This window comes from Centruroides sculpturatus, unplaced genomic scaffold (genome assembly GCF_000671375.1).
Source record: "Centruroides sculpturatus isolate CEXI.00-Female unplaced genomic scaffold, Cexi_2.0 scaffold484, whole genome shotgun sequence".
NCBI lineage: Eukaryota > Metazoa > Arthropoda > Arachnida > Scorpiones > Buthidae > Centruroides > Centruroides sculpturatus.
Genome location: NW_019384726.1, coordinates 263,725 through 284,405, shown reverse-complemented (window position 1 = coordinate 284,405; position 20,681 = coordinate 263,725). Strand labels below are relative to the sequence as shown.

The following is a 20,681-nucleotide window of genomic DNA, read 5'->3' as shown; positions in this document are numbered from 1 at the left end:
ATTTATTAACTTAATTATTTCTATTGAATACTTATTTTTATTCTTATTCTTTACTCTATTCAACTTTCTTTCATTTCATTACAAAATTAAAAAATAATAACAAATTCGATGTAATATAAAAATGATATACCTTTTTTATATGTTAATTAATTTTATATCATCAACAAAAGTTTTAAATTTTTCTAAAAATAATTGTATACGAATACGTGTAGTTTAATTAAAATTATTAAAAATTTACATATATTCTTTAATGCTTATTAAATAAACTGTGAAATTTTTTACCTTTTAAATTATTAATTATCTCTAAATAATCATGATAATTACATGATAATACAAAATTTTTTAGATAAATTATAAATCTATAAAGTTAAGCTGTTGAAACATTATTATAACATGTAAATATAAGAATATTAATTGTATTTTTATATACTATAAAGAATTTTTAATGTGTATTAATTAATTATCTCGAAACATTATTAGATAAGAATTTATTTAAGTATAATAAAATTATGCAAGTAGATCGAATTCACACGTTGCAATTAAAGAAAGTCTTCAATGGGGATGTTTATTTCTCTTTACAACGAGCTATACAATTATACTTGGTTAAAATACACAAGTTTTAATTATGCAGATGACATATAAACTTAAATTGTAAACCTGTTTATATGTATTCTAAATAAAAGGAACAAAGTGGCAATTTTCAACATTTACATTCAAGTTCATTATCAATGTTTACTGATTTATAGGTAATTAGTTGGAAGGTAATTCTCATCTGTCAAAAATGTACGCGATTTAGGATTTATTAGAAAAGTCGGATGTTAAAATCATGTATCATGCATGTATTATCATTTATTGAATAAGTACTTGTAAAAATATGGGAAAATTTAATATTAAATTGATTGAATTATGAGAGTTTAATTAATTAGAATTTAAATATGGTGTCGATAACAACATTTAATTAATTAAACTTTAAAAGAATTAGATCATAAAAGATTTTAATTTCAATTAAAGTAGATAATTTAAACAATTGATTTCTAATTATAAAATAAAGTTTCAATAATAAGCTGTTGATAAGTATTAATCTGATCAGAACATTTATAAAACAGCTAATTTAATAGAAACTAACTTGAAACGTTTCAGTATTTATTTCTAGTTTGTTGTAAAGCAATTAGAAAAAACGAAAAAGACATTTAATCAACAAAACAACAATACTCCGCATCATCTGTTTTAACAATGGTAGCATGTGTTTTTATGGAGTTCCTTTTAACCATGTTTTATTTTATTTTTTTCGAAATAACTGACAAACTATATCTTAAAAAGTATTGAGTAGATGCATTACATTAGCTAATTTTTAAGAACAATAACTTAATTAAACAAAAATTGTGTTGTTTTATTTTTAACTATATAATGATGTTGTGTAAAATCAATATTATAAAGAAAATAAGATGATATCATTTTTCTAATTATCTCACAAACGTAAATCTTTAAAAAAAAATTTAAGTACTCTATTATATTCTTATAATATAGTCCTTTATTATTCTATAGTATAACTAAATGACTAAATAAACAGAAATAATTATCTTTTTATTCTGAATAAATTTAAGAAATAGAAATATAAGACGTATTTTTAAAATAAAAAAAAACTAATAACTGTTATATGCTTCACAAGAGAGGTCAATGGAATCACTGTAGGTCGCCCTTTCGCTTTCATTTCCTTCTCTTTGGGTTGCCTTCCTGTCACTTTGTTCTTTTGTCTTTTTATGTGGCCATTTTCTTTTCTTTTGTTATACTCTTTTTATATCAGATTTCTCCAAAAGCAATGTTCTTCGAATATGCAACAAGTTTATATGTAGTTTTGTTCTCTTCACTACATGTACTGTACGGTAAGTCCTTGAAAAAAAAGATCTAATATTAAATAATGAATTAATTATAGTAATTAGGATATTATATTTAAATAATCTATAACACCTGTTCTGTTTTATATAATCTTGAAATAATCTTAGCATGTTTTTATGAAAAGAAAATACAAATTATTTATAAATCTTTACTTGGTAAAGTTAGATTTATTTTAAAAATTTATTATATAATAAATTTGCTAATTATAATATAAAAAAGTTTATATTAATTTAAATTTTTTCACAGTTATTGTGGCACGAAGCTAAACATTTATTGATTTTTCTTAATTAGTTTTTCGCATTACTTAATAAGTTTTTTATTTTTAATAGTGTATAAGTAACCATTCGATCTTGCATCTTTTAAAAAATATATACGAAATTATTTTAATAAAAAAATAAGGGATGGATTTGTATTGTGAAAAAAATAAGAAATGGATTTGTATTGTAATGTATAAAAGTCCTACAAATTATAATTGCTATTTACTTATTTTATTTAACTGTATGCAAATTTTATTTCAGTAATCTATATAAAAATATATATTAAAACAGGAAATAATTTAAAATATTTTTGTTCATATTTTAAAATATAAAGAAATTTACATTTTTCTATTTATATTCCTGGCGTTCAATGAAATATAGTAAAAGTAAAAGTTAAATAAATATTTAATTTAAAGTGATTTTTCTTAAAGCAATATTATTTTGGACATTACTGATCTTCCTACTTTAAATATAAAATTTTAATGATTTTTCAAAACAACTTCATTTCATAATCAAATTCATTTTAAATCTTAAAATTTGTTGATTTTGTATGACTTTCCAGATCAGTTGTAACTTAAATGCTAATATCTAAATTGAATATTCATAAAACTATATTGATCTTTTAAAAAGAAATTAAAATGTGATATTTATTATTATTTAATAAGAATATTTTTAAATATTTGTTAAAGAAAAAAATCATAAATTACTTATAAAAATATACATTATCTATAGTTTAGTTTGATAATTTTTATACTTAAGGACCATTACATTGAAAAGTAATGCATTAACATCTACAGTTATTTCATGTTACAAATAATATTTATTTTTCTAAGTGAAGCAAAGATTGCTAATGATTGAGAAAATATAAAGAAGGAAGAGGAAATGTTGACACATTCACTTTTTGCTATTCATTTTCTGTTGTTAAGTATAATCAGACAACCATATAACTAACTGTATACGAATGTAATCAGTAAATTAATGTCACTTACCATAACATGTTAATAAATTAATAATAGTTATTAAAAGGATTTGCTGCTTTACTTATTTTAATATTTAAAATATTATCTACTGATATAGTTAGAATGTTTATATAAAAGATCTATTCATTTTACAATTGTTTATCCGATTAAAATTCAGTAAATTATAGATATAAAAACTAAGTACAAAAAAGTTTTGACCTGAAAGAAAACTAAAATAAAAAAATTTGATGAAATTTTACGCAGAAAGTCTTGTAAGAAATTCCCAAGTGAAATTTTCCTTCTAGAAGGGAGGAGGATATTTTGAATGGATATAGAGCATAACCTAGCTCACCACGAATTACTCGGTTAAGTCCCAGAGAGGTATGGCTGGTGGTGAATTATGCCAACAGGCTGAGCGATCTGCCGCTTGGGATCTGATCCTTGGTTGCAGTTGTGTAAAAGAGTCACGTCTTGTGAGGCAAATGGTTGCATCACGCGAGCAAGCGAGAAGTTATTTTGCTTCATCCGCCAAAGTCCTGTTATTTATTAACTAGTCGTGGTACTTTTGTGGATTTTCAAAGTGTTTTAATCTCTAGAAGGGCTTAGAGTGTCACAAGATAAACGATAATAATAGGATTACTTTACTGGACAGAAAAATATGACGTTCGAAAATTTTTCTTGACACCGAATATCATCATGATATTTTATAATAGTTGATTCTTGAAATCTTCCTATTATTTCCGAATACTTCATATAAAAAATAAGTATTATATCAAAGTTATATTTTTCATTATTTATTTATTTAAAAATACGTGTAAACAATCTTCCATAACCACAATTGAAAATTCACTAATTATTTTTGAATTAAGTTATTTACCTTTCTTCTAAAAAATATATTTTGTAACTTATTACTTAGTTTAATACCGGTATATTAAAATACTTTATTAGTAAATTTGTATAGGTTGAAACTGTGTTATGAAAATGCATACTTCAAAAACTACAATTGCATATTTTAAATAACTATAAAACTTTTTATTAGTATTTTAAAATAATTATAGGTGATTAATCAATGAAGGCCAGAGTGTAATATAATAAAATCTGACATCTATTCATGCCAAGTTTTATTATAATATCTTTTCTTATTTTTCTTTTTAAATATGCATTATAAAATAGATTTATAAGCTGAACTATAGCTATGAGTTTTAAAATATGAATCTGCATTTCTTAAATATATGCATAAAAAAAAATTGTGCATTATATGAAAAAAGATATGAAAGGAAAACCATGTAATTAAATTATTATGACATTTATAACATGAAAACATTACAATGTTGTAATAAAAATAAATTTTAAATAAGTAATTTGGTATTTACGTCTTTTTTTTGTACAATACGTGATAATAGCAATTGTTATAAAAGAAATAATCACATTTAATTTTTCAACTACATAACTTTCGATAAATTATATGCAGAAAGTTGATTGAAATTCAATGCTTTTTCTTGAATTTTGGATAATATTCAGTAATTATTGATGCCAAAATAGTTTTTATTACTACTTCGAACTTTTAAGATGTATAATGTATTTTTATACCCATTGTTAGTTCAAAAATTTTATTTTTAAGTGTAATTCCTCAACAACTACACAAATATTTCACATATATTTTTGCTATCTAATTGCAAAGTAAAAGATCCTATTGTTATGAAAGATGCGCTTTCGAATCTATTATTATTTTTAGATTTTATCTTAGATTCCCATTCTTTATTTCACACCGATCACTTTTCATTGCATGATAAAGATAGATGAAGCAGATACAGTTCAATTGAAAATGAAATTCAAATGTAAAAAAACTAATCCTTTAAGCATCTTGTTTAAAACAACTTTCGTATTTTTCGGAACGTTTGGACAAAAATTAAAATATTTCAATATTTAATTAATTTTTTTAGGTAATAAATTAGACATTCTGGCGGACTCAACATTTTCTAGTGTTATTGAAACCTGCTGCTCAACATAATCGAAAAAATTTATATAACTTTCATTTCTGTTTCTGGTTCATTGTGGAAAACAATAGTGGTTGTCACAGTATAATATATTAAATTTTTGACACCAAAATTGTTTTTCTAGGTCTAGTTTTTGAATTACAGCCTATACATTAAATTATCACACGTAGAAATATCGTCCAATGCAAGTCAAAGCGTATTCTGGAAAGTTTAGAAGTATTTTATTGTCTTATATCAATTTTTCTTGAAAATAATACTTTCATTAAATATATTGCAAACTGGAGAAAGTAAAAATAAAATGTGTAAATAAAAATTATAGCTTTTATATTGAGAATTTTCTAGATATTTATTTCTATAAAGTTTACGAAGTGAATAACCTTCTATTGATTATTTTAATGCATTTGATCCTAAAATAANTATGAGTAGTGACATAATTTTACTTCCAAATATATAAAAAATAATATATAAAATATGGATCAAAATGTCTAAATATCTTTTAACGATAATAAAGAATAATGACTTATATTTCAAATACAGTATTACATAGTTATTTATTAAACTTATACCTTTCAAAATATAATCATTTATATTGTAAAATAAATAAGTTCTAAACTCTATAGTGTGTTCCTAAAAATTTATAACAAATCAAATGTCAGAAATATCAGAGTTATCTATTTATTGGATCATATATTATTATATCGTTTACAATACATTATTAATCACTTAGCTTTCAATATATATTCGATTAGATATTAATTAAAAAATCTACCATTCAATAAAAGAGAAATAAGTATACAATTTTAAATGTTTATCTCATTATTTTACAGAGGGCAATTTATTATATTGTTCACATTCTTAGTAGGAAGAATAATTTGAGTATTTATATTTTATTAATTGGAATATTTAGTAAACAGTTTCAGTATTCAGTGTGATTCATAGATATTTTCATGCAGAAAGGTCAAATATCTTGTAGTTAAGTTAACATATAATTTGAAATCAAAGACATTTGTTCTAATGTTTTGTACTTTATTTCAAAACTGTATAAAAATCAACAGTTGCATAATATAATTAAAATTAGTAAGACATATTACTGCAAGTATATTTATCGAGAATATCTTACTTCTGTCTAGATAAATATTTTTTTAATTATAAATATTTTAAGTTACTTTTGTATTCTGCTGTAACTGAAGAATTCATTCTTGTTTCAACGGTATTGTATGTATTCATTGTATTTTGTTTTCTGTAATATTAGATTTAATATATCTTTAATTAGATGAATCATTAATAATAATAATTATGGTTTAGGATATTACTCAGTGTATGTCCTAATTTATTAATCATTTCAGTTTAATTCATAAGTTTTTATCAGATGCATCAATTTTTTTTTCACATTCAAACTTCGTCTTCATTGGAAATAATTATATATTAATTATTTGATTGGCATGTTTTTTGTGGATTGTTTTTCTATGTCTGTATTAACAATTTAAGATAAAACTGTTTCAATTACCCTTGTGAAAATTTATTTGTGAAATTTTTTCTATATATAGTTTTCAATTCCAGTAACACTTGTCAACAACAAATATTAAAAAATTAAAGAATCGTAACGCGAAAAAAATTAAAGAATCAATGATTGAGTCTGAAATAAAACTATTAAGCAGTCTAGACAATGAATTTTTTCGACTTAAAAATTACTCTAGATTTTTATAATCAATACTCTTATTATTGATGTACTTTGACACTTTTAAAATGTTTATTTAATTTTTGGCTAAAATAATTTAACCGATAAAATGATCTACATTATTTCTATAATAATTTTAAAAAGAAAAATACGGCTTACTTTGATTTAACTCTGATTTACTTTGATTAACTCTGATGTATTTGATTATATATTTATACTTATTGATTAATAAGTATAAATATATTTATATTCTTTATATCGTTTTTATTTCAAAAATATTTAATTTTCAAAACAATTTTATTGCATTTTAAACAATAAAACATAAAATATCTAAAGATTCGATCATTTGTTTGTCATAATGAAGAATATTGATTATTATCACAACTAATTTCATGCAGTGTCTATCCTCATTGATTCTTTTGATATGTCAGATTCTAACAGTCAACACAACATCATTAAGTGATAGTTTTTTTTTACCTATTCTAGAACATAGATACCTTTCAGATCTGGAAAGCTGTCTGCAACAGAATACCCAAAGAAAACAAACGACCGATTCCTTTTACAATCTGACCCATCAATCCAAAGTGGAACCATCTTCTCTAACAAGACCGCCTGTACAGATATAACCGTGTGACATAATACTATTTCTAATCATCAGAAATGATCGTATAAGTTATATTGGTTAATGTGTTTGAATGGTTATCTTCCTCCTGAGAAAAGCCATCCATCAATCACAATCAATAAAATCGACTATTACACTAAACTATAGTTTATAAATGATATTTAAGATAAAACTGTTTCAATTACCCTTGTGAAAATTTATTTGTGAAATTTTTTCTATATATAGTTTTCAATTCCAGTAACACTTGTCAACAACATCAATACAACGTCAAAAAAACCTTAATTTTTTCTCTTTATACTTTATTTTCTATAATATAGCCTATATTTCCAACCCAATCATAGTTACAATATATATAAAGATTAAATACACATATGCATGATTTGAAGTAGATGTATTTATTTATATAACAGTTCTAAAATTTTATTTGATATTTTAAAAATAAATTTAAAAGATATTGTAAAAATTCCTTCAAAACATCTCTCTTCTATAATATGGTCGGCATTCCAAGGTTGGATATAGCTAATATTTGTCAAGAAATTCCTTTAAGATATTTAGTCTGTACGGCCATATTAACCGTAAAATAAATATAATTTAAGAAATATCATATGACGATAAACATTATTAATCATATTAAATTCTAATGTTAATAGCAAATTATATTTTTCTCTTCTAACTACAACAGAAGCAGATTCTCTGAATGGGTTAAGTTTCTCNTAATACAAATGTTTAAAAAATATTTTTATACAATCCGAAAGTATTGAGAAGACCATTTAGAGTAAATGATGTCTAGAAGTGGAAACAAATATTTTATTTCAAATTTCTAAAATTATGGGAAAAGAAGCGAAAAATATATTTAGTACACGTTAAAATAGAACAGAAAATAAATTTGTTTGACATTGTAATAACTGCTTTACAGCTATTTTAATAGTTTAATATGTCAGATTAATGCTATTATATTAGCTCAATATTAAATGTAGACCTAATCAATTTGAAATAATTTCTGATCAGCTTTTTGTATACTATACTGTAAAAGTATTATAGTTTATCCTTTATCTATTATATCAGCAATTTAGATAGGATTTTCTAAGTAACGGATTCGACTTGAACTAAATTTTTTTTATGCTGCTTGCTTATATTGAAATGAATTTCTTTTAGTGCACGGAAACACAAAATATTTACAAATATTTATATCATTTTACATAATTGTAAATATATTATTTATGTCAAAACTTTCTAATTTGTAATGAGATGAAATAAGATATTCTTAATATAATATTCTGTATATAAATATTAATATAGATCTTACTGAATCTATTAAAAACAAGATGCATTTTAATTCCATTAAGAAATAAGAAGTTTTTTTTAATGTCATTAAGAAATAGGAGAATTTCTTAATGGCATTAAAATGTATCTTGCTTTTAATGAATTTGGAAAGATCTACATTAATATTTATAAACAAAATATTATATTAAGAATATATTAAATTCGATCTCAATAAAAATTAGAAAGGTTTGTCATAAATAATTTATATTAGAAATTATATAAAATGGCATAATTCATAATTAAAAATACAATACTGCAAGTACATTGAAAACATGTCATTTTAATATATGTAAAATTCTGTTGTAACCTTTTAGTATAAAAATTAAACTAGTATTTTGAATGTTTATATTACTCTAATTAATAAAAATTTTAAAATTTATTATAACATTTATTAATTAATTTTATAAATTTTTTAAATTACTACCTAAGTATTTTTTGTCTTACAAATATTAAAAAATTAAAGAATCGTAACGCGAAAAAAATTAAAGAATCAATGATTGAGTCTGAAATAAAACTATGAAGCAGTCTAGACAATGAATTTTTTCGACTTAAAAATTACTCTAGATTTTTATAATCAATACTCTTATTATTGATGTACTTTGACACTTTTAAAATGTTTATTTAATTTTTGGCTAAAATAATTTAACCGATAAAATGATCTACATTATTTCTATAATAATTTTAAAAAGAAAAATACGGCTTACTTTGATTTAACTCTGATTTACTTTGATTAACTCTGATGTATTTGATTATATATTTATACTTATTGATTAATAAGTATAAATATATTTATAAAATTAACCATTTAAGCAATTTAATCATGAAATATATAATATACGTCATATCTCATGTAGAGACGTAATAGATACTTTAGCATTACCTTCATTGCTATCGAGAAATCAACCCTGTTGGACATTCGTGGTTGCAACATCGTCCAGATAACAGAGAAACAATGGTAGATCATCCTTCAATGTCAATGTATTTCTGTTTCTCCGAGAAAATGTTATCGTTTGTTTTGTTGTATAGAATAAGAATATTCCAATGATATCGTCTTCGTTTTGATAGTCACAGTGATAAACTCCGTCTATATGTAACATTCCTTTATAAATGTAACGACTATATTCCTATTTACTATCTCTATATTTGACTCATTTTTGCAAGACTTAAAGTGTCGGAAAATATATAATGAATCAAAACTAATGTCTAACATTATCTTAAATAATACAGCTTTTTTATCAGATATCATTAATGTAAGAATGCATTGGGATCTATAAACTACTTTCTACTTACAAATATATATTTTTTTAAATATAAAAATAAAACTTTTACAGTTTTGTAGATTTCGAATCTTATCTAAAAAATAAAATATATTTGAAAAAAGAGAAAGTAAAATACAAATTAACTAGTTAAACATATTGTAATGGCGTCTATATGGTAATGTCCATAATTAAGAGATTGCAACCGAAAAGAAAAATTGATGCATTAACTTAAATAGTTTTACATAAAATTTTATTTGATGAGGTCGGTAGCAAGCATTGATTTTTGTTAAACGATGATAATTTTTTTTATCATAAAATACTCGTATTTTCTTTAAAATATACGGAAAAATATATAACAAATATTGCACACAAGTAATAATTTAGATTGATCTGAAAGAAGATTAGCATTTCATCCTTCTTTGGCATGAATTATTATAATTGCCTTTGTCCTTTAATATATCAATATATTAAAACATTTATATTAAAATATAAAAATAAATAAAGTAAATATTTACACTTAAACTTTTATTCCTTTATTTCGGATAATTTTTGACGCGGATTAATAATTACAAAATGATTATTAAATGTGCATTAGTTTAAGATTCGATCAAAATTCGATTATGTAAATAAATTGAAATCTTGTGTTTGTATAATTTACAAAAGTATTGATTATAGGATGTAAGAACAATACTTATTATAGCTTAATGTATGTAGTTTGATGATTTTCAACGCAATAATTTAAACAATGTTGTTGAGGAAAATAAACAGGAATTATAATCATATTTTAGATTTGTCAAGCTATCAATAGATAATTAAGCAATTCATTCACTTTCATATTAAGTTTATTTTCAATCTATTCGAATAAGAAACCAGAAAATAAGCTATTAAGTTGTTATCTTGATACTTAGGAACGTATTTATAGCAATTTTATAACCCTATTAAGTGAGATAATTAGATATATTTAATCGTAGGCTTTCTTATATGATTAATTATGCAATAAATAAGTCATTTCTGTAAGTTCTTGGAGAACGAAACTCAATTGATCTGATAAATTAAATAAATATATTTATATTCTTTATATCGTTTTTATTTCAAAAATATTTAATTTTCAAAACAATTTTATTGCATTTTAAACAATAAAACATAAAATATCTAAAGATTCGATCATTTGTTTGTCATAATGAAGAATATTGATTATTATCACAACTAATTTCATGCAGTGTCTATCCTCATTGATTCTTTTGATATGTCAGATTCTAACAGTCAACACAACATCATTAAGTGATAGTTTTTTTTTACCTATTCTAGAACATAGATACCTTTCAGATCTGGAAAGCTGTCTGCAACAGAATACCCAAAGAAAACAAACGACCGATTCCTTTTACAATCTGACCCATCAATCCAAAGTGGAACCATCTTCTCTAACAAGACCGCCTGTACAGATATAACCGTGTGACATAATACTATTTCTAATCATCAGAAATGATCGTATAAGTTATATTGGTTAATGTGTTTGAATGGTTATCTTCCTCCTGAGAAAAGCCATCCATCAATCACAATCAATAAAATCGACTATTACACTAAACTATAGTTTATAAATGATATTTAAGATAAAACTGTTTCAATTACCCTTGTGAAAATTTATTTGTGAAATTTTTTCTATATATAGTTTTCAATTCCAGTAACACTTGTCAACAACATCAATACAACGTCAAAAAAACCTTAATTTTTTCTCTTTATACTTTATTTTCTATAATATAGCCTATATTTCCAACCCAATCATAGTTACAATATATATAAAGATTAAATACACATATGCATGATTTGAAGTAGATGTATTTATTTATATAACAGTTCTAAAATTTTATTTGATATTTTAAAAATAAATTTAAAAGATATTGTAAAAATTCCTTCAAAACATCTCTCTTCTATAATATGGTCGGCATTCCAAGGTTGGATATAGCTAATATTTGTCAAGAAATTCCTTTAAGATATTTAGTCTGTACGGCCATATTAACCGTAAAATAAATATAATTTAAGAAATATCATATGACGATAAACATTATTAATCATATTAAATTCTAATGTTAATAGCAAATTATATTTTTCTCTTCTAACTACAACAGAAGCAGATTCTCTGAATGGGTTAAGTTTCTCTTTCAATTTAAATTAATTACTTCACTTATGTAGATGATCTTTCAGCAATTCTTACCCTTTATCAACCTAATCGACAGAGACTATTGTTTGCTATACCTTCTTTCAACATTGGTATCATATAACACATCTAATTGCACTTGTTATCGCCTATACGCCATCCCAAGACGAAATACCTCATCACACACTCTGCGTTGTCGACGTTCAACGCAGGCGCAGTGAGGCAAAAGGAGCGGTCGTCCCATCACTTCAGTCTGACTACAGAGCTTACAGTGAATAGACACTAGGACCTACCCGGGTAGCAACTGATCCTTCTAAGCAACAAGCTGTCAGAGAATTACAGGAGTTTTCCTACTTAAAGTGAAGTATACCGTTAAACATTTAGTCCGTAGGAACTTTGCTAAAATGTTTCAAGCAAAGTTTCGCATTTGGACTAAATTTATACCAATTTGTTCTTTGCTGGTCACTACCGCTTCGTTACCAGAAGTTATTAAAATAGGTAAGTTCGGCTTTCCTCTTTTTAATTTTTAGCATTAAGTCTCATCTGCGGTTTATAATAATCAATTTTTCTCCAACGAAAAGAATTTTTAATTTTTAAAATTTTTTTATATCTTAGTATTTTTAAAAATTGATATTAATTGGTATAAAAAATTATTTCGTTCCTCTAAAGTTTTCGTCAGTAATTTCTGTAGCCTTTTTCTGAAAAAAATTGCTTTACACTTTTTTATCTGTACAATTTTATGGAGAAAAAAGCAAACTTAATATTAATTTTAAATCCAATTTTTTAAATATTTTTTAGCTTATTTTCACAAACTAAATTTTTTTTATTATTAATAATTAATAATTTCGGTTAAATCTCAATTAACATATGATATGTATTAAATAAATACTTTAAGTTAATTTTCTTATATTTATATTTTAGATGTTATTTTATAATTTATTTTAAATCCGATTAACTATAAATACTTAGAAAATTAATAAAGTCGTAATCCTTCCAACATAGATTAGTGGAAGATAACTCTGCTTTCATTATTTTATAAAGTAAGATATAATAAATTTATAACATTATTTATATAATTCAATATTTATCTTAATGGATTACTTCTTGTTTGTGTTTTAATTATTTCGCATAAATAATTATTTCGTACAAGATTTTCGCAATAAATTTTTTTATTGTTACCCTTAAAAAAATTTAAATAATTTTAATGTCTTTTAATTATAAATATGTTTATTTGAATAATATAATATCTAAATAATATATAGAAACANTGTTTTAGATTTTTATGAATTCTACAAAACTTGTGTTTTTTATATGTATGTTATATTCTTTTTTAATGTTTTAGTTGGCTGAAGAGGGGCTTAAGAGCCCGAAACGTGTAAAATGTTCACACGTATCAACTAAATAAAGATGAGAAAACCCGCCAAGTGTCTTAATTTATAGCACTTTATTGTGTTAGAAGCATAAACAAATTGTAAAGCACGGTTTCATATCATCAAAACAAATAATTATTATTGAAAATATTAATGATAGATTGTTATATTTGAGAAAAACTATAAGTTTTAATTAAATTTTTTTATATTATAAGAAAGAAACTTTATGAAAAATATTTACCTCCTACTGTATATGCTTCATAGTTATAAAATAAGTGATGTGCATTAACAATAATTATTTCTTTGATATTATAAAGCATTTCAACAGTAGGTTCTACAAATGGATTGAGAAGATGTCGAATTTCTTTCAAATTTTCTTCAGCCTGACTATACATTCTTTTAAAATATTCTTCCTGTAAAATAACAAAATTTATATTTCAAAAATTGGTAGCTTTAATAACATTATTTACCATAATTTTATGCAATTTCATTAAAGCTTGAGGCCTCATATAACCTTCATAAATTGCTAGAATGGTAATAAAAAGCTTTTCATAACCCATACTACAGTACCATATACCCTACATCAGTGGTTCTCAAACTTTTTGACTGGCTAGCCAAACTGTAGATAGGTAAGCCACAAATATTTTGTATATTCCAAATATACAAAAAGTAGGTCTATTTCTATCATAATTGATGTGTCAAAAATTTTTACAAGCTGGGTTAATGTGTATTGAGGGCTGGATTTGGCCAGGAGACATTTGGACACCACTGTTCTACATCATTGAACACTTGTCATCATGCAGTGTAGAAGACATCTCAAATATTCTGTTTCTTCCATTTTATTTACATCAGCTCTTCATTAGATGTAATTATAGAAAAGACTGTGACCCTAAGTGGCTCTTCAAACACCAAATTTGAAGAGCCATTTATGGTCAAGATAAATTCATGATGGTTTATCTGTATGTTTCCTGATTATTCATTGCTCTTTCCAATAATTTTCAGATGTTTCAACCCCAAATCCTTTCTCATTTCTTTCCGTTTAATCACTTTTCAGAACTCATAACATTTCTTGCAAATTTTTCCTTAATTTCTAGAATTCTTCATTTAAATAGTGCCTGAACTGTAATTTATGGAATTGAATCAATTACAAACAAAATCTTAGTTTGATTCTATAAATTTCTGCATTTGTTTTAAAAAACATATAAATATTTATAACTTGCTCATCTATATGCTGTATTAAAAAACGCTTTACATCAATTATTACTAAGTATTCTATTAATTAAAACACATTAAATAGTACATAATATATAATATTTTTTAAATTCTATATAACACTTTTTTTGTTAATGTTGTAAATTGGCTGTCTGGAGAATGTTTTTAAAATATAAAAATTACACTAATTTAAATTACCTCTCTTCTTGTAATTTTTCTAAGAGATTTCATAATTTGTTTAATAGGATGATTACGATCTCTTTTAACTGAATGAATTCTAGTTTTCAGTATTTCTATTTTAGAATGAAGCCATCTTCCAAACTTATACAATGATTTTAAATCTACATGGCCTTTTGTTGATATCTTGAATGGAGTTACTAATTTCAGTAAAATTTTCCCACGATTATACACTTTTTCAGGATTTCTCTGTAAATAATAATAATTTGTATTGTAAAAATAAAAAGAATATGTATGTGATTTAGATACAAATTGTTTTTTATAAACAGCAAAGTAAACAATCACAAATAATAATAATTTTTATGCTTATAAGTTTTCCTAATAGAATCAATTTTATAATGATTACATTTTAATAGGCTATTGTATTTTAGTAATTTTAACTATTTTCAATGGCAATCCAAAATATCTAAAGTTATCAAAATGTGATTGCTTCAACTGTTTAGCAAATTTACAGTCAATAAAAAATAAAATTTTAAATTATTCATTTAAAATTAAAAACAAAACTTTACTCTAAATTAAAATACAAGTTTAAAATAGATTTTCATATATCACACTCTTCATTTTAAATACATAATATGCATATAATTTATGATGGCAACCATCTTAACTTCAGTTTTCAGCACTCAGCATCTCACTGTACTAGTAGTGTGCAGTGGCTAACTTAAAACAGAAATAGCTTAACCATCTTTTAACAAAGTGGCTTTAAGTGGTTTTATCAGAAAATAAGCCCAATATGTACAACAAAATAGATTACATTTAACTGCTATGTAAATAATCACAAGAATTATCCAGGAAAATACAAAAATCTGTCTGTCTTTTAGCATGATTACAATATTACAGTACAGTACTGTATTTTATTATCCTATTACATAAGTACGGTATATTAATAGAAGCTATTTGTGAAATTGGTTTTGTTTCATACCCGAATGTTAGTTTGTGTACAAAACTTTTTAACTTTTTTGATTTTCAATTTTGGATTTAACTTTTAAATATGGAGAGCTTTTATTTTTAATATGCAAAGTCAGAATCTCAATTCAGCATCCTCTATTGTGAGTAGAGTGATTGATGCGGGATAATACAGGGCTACAGGGTGTTTCAAAAAGAATCATCCAATTTAAAAATTCATAACTATTCACCTTTTAATCTATTTCGATCAAACAATGTACTGTTAGAAAGAGGAAATTCTCGAGTTTTACGCAATTACTGATTGGAAGCACCACATGCTTTGTTCACCTGTCACTTCCATATTTTCGGGAATCATATATCTTGATATGCTTGAAAACTGGCTTTTCTCACAGTTAAGCACTGATTCAGATGACTTCATTTTCCAGTAGGACAGGGCACCACCACACTGGAGCCTGGAAGTTCAAGAATTTTTTAACACACAGATTCCCCAACAATGGATCAAATGTATGGGACCTAATGATTCAGTTTTACATAACTGGCTTCCTAGGTCACCGGACCTCGTGGTTTGTGATTTTTTCTCATGGGGGATAAAAGACTCTGTTTATGTCCCTCCTCTTCCAGCTACAGTGGTCGAACTGCAAAACCACAAAACAGCAGTGGTGACAGCAGTGGATCCAGACATGCTTGCAAAAATTTAGGACGAATTTCACTACCATTTGGACATATACTAAACATCTAAAGGGTTATTGAACACCTATGATTTAGTATGTAAAAAACTTGGAGATTAGCCTTGTAATATAAAATTAATCTTAAGTATGTATCTTTATTACATTTCATAATATAATCATTTTAAATCAGATGATTCTTTTTGAAATATTATCCCACATCAATCATTCTAAAAGAACTATAAAAGTTTTACTTAAAGATAAAGGAGGAAAAAGAAAAACAAGCTATTATGCAATAAATTTATATATAGATATTTATTTATCTTGTAGCAAATGCTACCTTCCACATCTGAACTGTTGTGACAACAAGCAACAAACCTCAGGTGGTATGCATTATCAGTTCCAAAAACAAGTCCAAACACATCCAGTGAGCATCATTAGTAGTTGTTAGTTGTTAGCCATGACAACCAGACTAATGTATAGATTTTGCAATGAAGACAATAAACTTAGCAGTTGTGTTATAACCTTTGTGTCATTCATTCTATCATGAATATTGACAAAAATAAGACAACAGTAGTAGAACCACTACATTTGGTGAGCCGGACTAGAAACGTAATTCAACTAAGAAGAAGAACAAAATCCACCTTTTGAGAATCTTCATCAGGTATGTTGTTCCTCTTTCCTCAAAACACCTCAGTCGTTGGATCATGGCCAAGACTGATGCAGTAAAAAACCCTCCATACAATTTTCCTGACCCAGTCTTATGGTTTTACATGTGTGAAAGCACATTTGCATTTGTATCCCCAAAGCCAATCATGGAAAGTGCCACAAAGTTCAACTATGTTGTGTCTCATTTACCACCAGAAGTTGTATCAATGGTTAGAGACATTATCATCCCTCCAGACTGTACGAACCTGTACAGTCACATAAAGGTGGAACTTATCAAATGATCTGGAAAATCATCTCAACAGGTGATATGAAAACTATTGGTATGAGAATAGCTATGAGATCACAAATCCTCCAAACTACTACATGTTTTGGCTGTCAGGCAGCAAATTTTCAAATTTTGGATGCAGTTATGCTAGAATTAGTCATACAACACCTTCCAACTTCCATCCAGTCTATCCTAGCTGCCACTACTTCACTCAATGTAGACAAAGCAGCAGAAGTAGCAGACCGCATGATGGAAGTAACCCCAGCAACAATAGCTTCAGTATCACAACCAAAGAAATCCAATACCATAACCAGCAAAATACTAGTTGAAATAGACAAACTCAACAAGTGAATCAATAAACTAATGCAGGCACATCTGGATCACAGTGTCCATTTCCCTTGACTCTCCCGCAACAGTTCAACCTGCCATAGTATCAACAACTATTGCTGATACCACAAATGTTTCAGCACAAAGGCACAAAAATGTACTCCACCATGTAGCTTTTCAACAAACAAGAGTGGTGAAACAAGAGACAACATGCACTTTGCCAGAACAATCTCATTGCCTGTTCATACTAGACAAGAGAACGAACATTAACTTTCTCATCAAGTTCCAACATATCAATCTTTCCAGCCTCTTCATTACAAAAGAAATGCACACCTCAAATGACCTTGATGACAGCAAGCACAACTGCAATTCATGTCTACAATTAGCAAACACTCACTCTCAATTCAAAGTTAAAAAAATTTTTCTCTGATTAGTGTTATACGGGTTTAATAATCCATTAATATAAATTTATCTAAACGTTTATAAAATAGCGAATAAAAATTTATAGATACAATTGAACATTGTTTCCAATATTTACATGTGCTTATTTTCAAATCGATGATTGTTTTCTTTACCGCACCTATCTTAAACTAATTATCCAATTCATGTGCTTCTGTCTTTCTCCTGCACAGTATGAGTTAACCAAGCATTTACCATAATAGGAAATAACGATTTCTCATTTGATGCCAGTGTCCTCTGTAAACTCACTGATAGGTATAAAGAGGAGAGATGTTGAGAAGTTCCATCTTTTATGATCTTCCTACTTTAACAATGAAAGATATGTGTGCCTAATTGATTTAATGCTGTATTGATGGCGACAAATTTACATACAAATTAAACATTAAATGTCTTCCTTTAAAGCATAATGTTATGCTAAATTCTGATGTTTTTAAGTTCGGATACACTAATAAAGTATTATTGCTTTAGAAATAAAATATATAATGTAAGGGATAATGGAATTTTTATACTTTTTGAAATTATGCTATCAAATTTTTTTCTGAGCTTTTATAATAGATATTACTTGTTTTCACATATATATTTATAAGCTTAATTTCTACTTATATTTATTAATGATAAAAGTAATATTTTTCTTCATTTTCGCTGTTTATTCAAATTTTAATATTGTTTTAATTGAAATTTACTTAATTATATATTGATCGAAAATTTAAAAGTACTGATATTACCTTTATTATATTGTAATTATATTATTATAATTTTTCATTTTAATGTTTGCTTTTTTGTTGAATATTTTGACTTTGTTTGAATATTCATAAAATAAAATGATTTAAAATTAAAATTTAATTTAATTTACGAGTTGATTATATTGATATGATTTCTTTAAATTAATAAAAGAAAATATTCGATACATACATGTGTATACGCATAGACCAATCAGGAAGTTTAGTTTTTTGGTAAAGATTATATTCCCGATATCAGGATCTTTCACGAGAGTTATTGATAAAGCAATCAGACTTGACACAAAAGATGTAAATTTAACCACAAAGAAAGAAAGTAATGCGAAGAAAATTCTCAAATTTAGCATTACGTAATCTGTTTAAGATACAAATGACATGTCTTCTTCTTAAGTTGTATAAAAGATTCCTTTCGACAGTAAAAATCTCGTTTTGATCGACTTTCTTACGTTAAAAGGGGGGAAAACTTCAGATAAAGTATTATACTTTCAACCTATACAAATTTTAATAAATTTTGTGTTTAATTCCTTGAGAATAAACTTTAAAACAAGAATAAACTAATATATATTTTTACGTAAACTGTTTTCTTTAAATTCATTTATTTTTTTTTATAAAAAAAGAATATGTTACCTTTAAAAGGTAAAATTTTAATGAAATGAAAAGTTGTTAAATGTATATATTTTTAAATTCGACTAAAAATGGTAATGTATAGTAGATTCAGTTTCTAGAAAATAATTTAACAGCTACATCATCCGTTATGTTATCATAGAAGACAGTGAAAAGTAGACCAGCTAGTAGAATAATCGAGAAAGAGCTATCAATATCAATACCATCTGCACAATTCGTAGATATGAGAGAGATAGTAGGATTTGTGGTCTAGATGAGGATGTTCTAGCACTTAACAAAGCTGATGCTGACCCTAAAACCAATAATGGATAATTCGAAGATGGAAAATTGTTTTTAATATTTTCTTTACTTGGCAATAAATATAATTNAGCCATCCATCAATCACAATCAATAAAATCGACTATTACACTAAACTATAGTTTATAAATGATATTTAAGATAAAACTGTTTCAATTACCCTTGTGAAAATTTATTTGTGAAATTTTTTCTATATATAGTTTTCAATTCCAGTAACACTTGTCAACAACATCAATACAACGTCAAAAAAACCTTAATTTTTTCTCTTTATACTTTATTTTCTATAATATAGCCTATATTTCCAACCCAATCATAGTTACAATATATATAAAGATTAAATACACATATGCATGATTTGAAGTAGATGTATTTATTTATATAACAGTTCTAAAATTTTATTTGATATTTTAAAAATAAATTTAAAAGATATTGTAAAAATTCCTTCAAAACATCTCTCTTCTATAATATGGTCGGCATTCCAAGGTTGGATATAGCTAATATTTGTCAAGAAATTCCTTTAAGATATTTAGTCTGTACGGCCATATTAACCGTAAAATAAATATAATTTAAGAAATATCATATGACGATAAACATTATTAATCATATTAAATTCTAATGTTAATAGCAAATTATATTTTTCTCTTCTAACTACAACAGAAGCAGATTCTCTGAATGGGTTAAGTTTCTCTTTCAATTTAAATTAATTACTTCACTTATGTAGATGATCTTTCAGCAATTCTTACCCTTTATCAACCTAATCGACAGAG

The 20,681-nt window shown here is 25.2% G+C and overlaps 1 long non-coding RNA gene and 1 pseudogene across 1 annotated transcript; one reads left to right on the top strand and one right to left on the bottom strand.

The window, feature by feature from the left end:
• Window positions 1-13,790: 13,790 nt before the first annotated feature.
• LOC111628120 lies at window positions 13,791-15,149 on the bottom strand. Its single transcript, XR_002757124.1, has 2 exons — window positions 14,927-15,149; window positions 13,791-13,929 (listed from the first exon to the last, which is right to left on the bottom strand). It is a non-coding gene; the product is annotated as an uncharacterized LOC111628120 (long non-coding RNA).
• Window positions 15,150-16,558: 1,409 nt separating this feature from the next.
• Window positions 16,559-18,123, top strand: LOC111628125 (annotated as a pseudogene).
• Window positions 18,124-20,681: the final 2,558 nt, after the last annotated feature.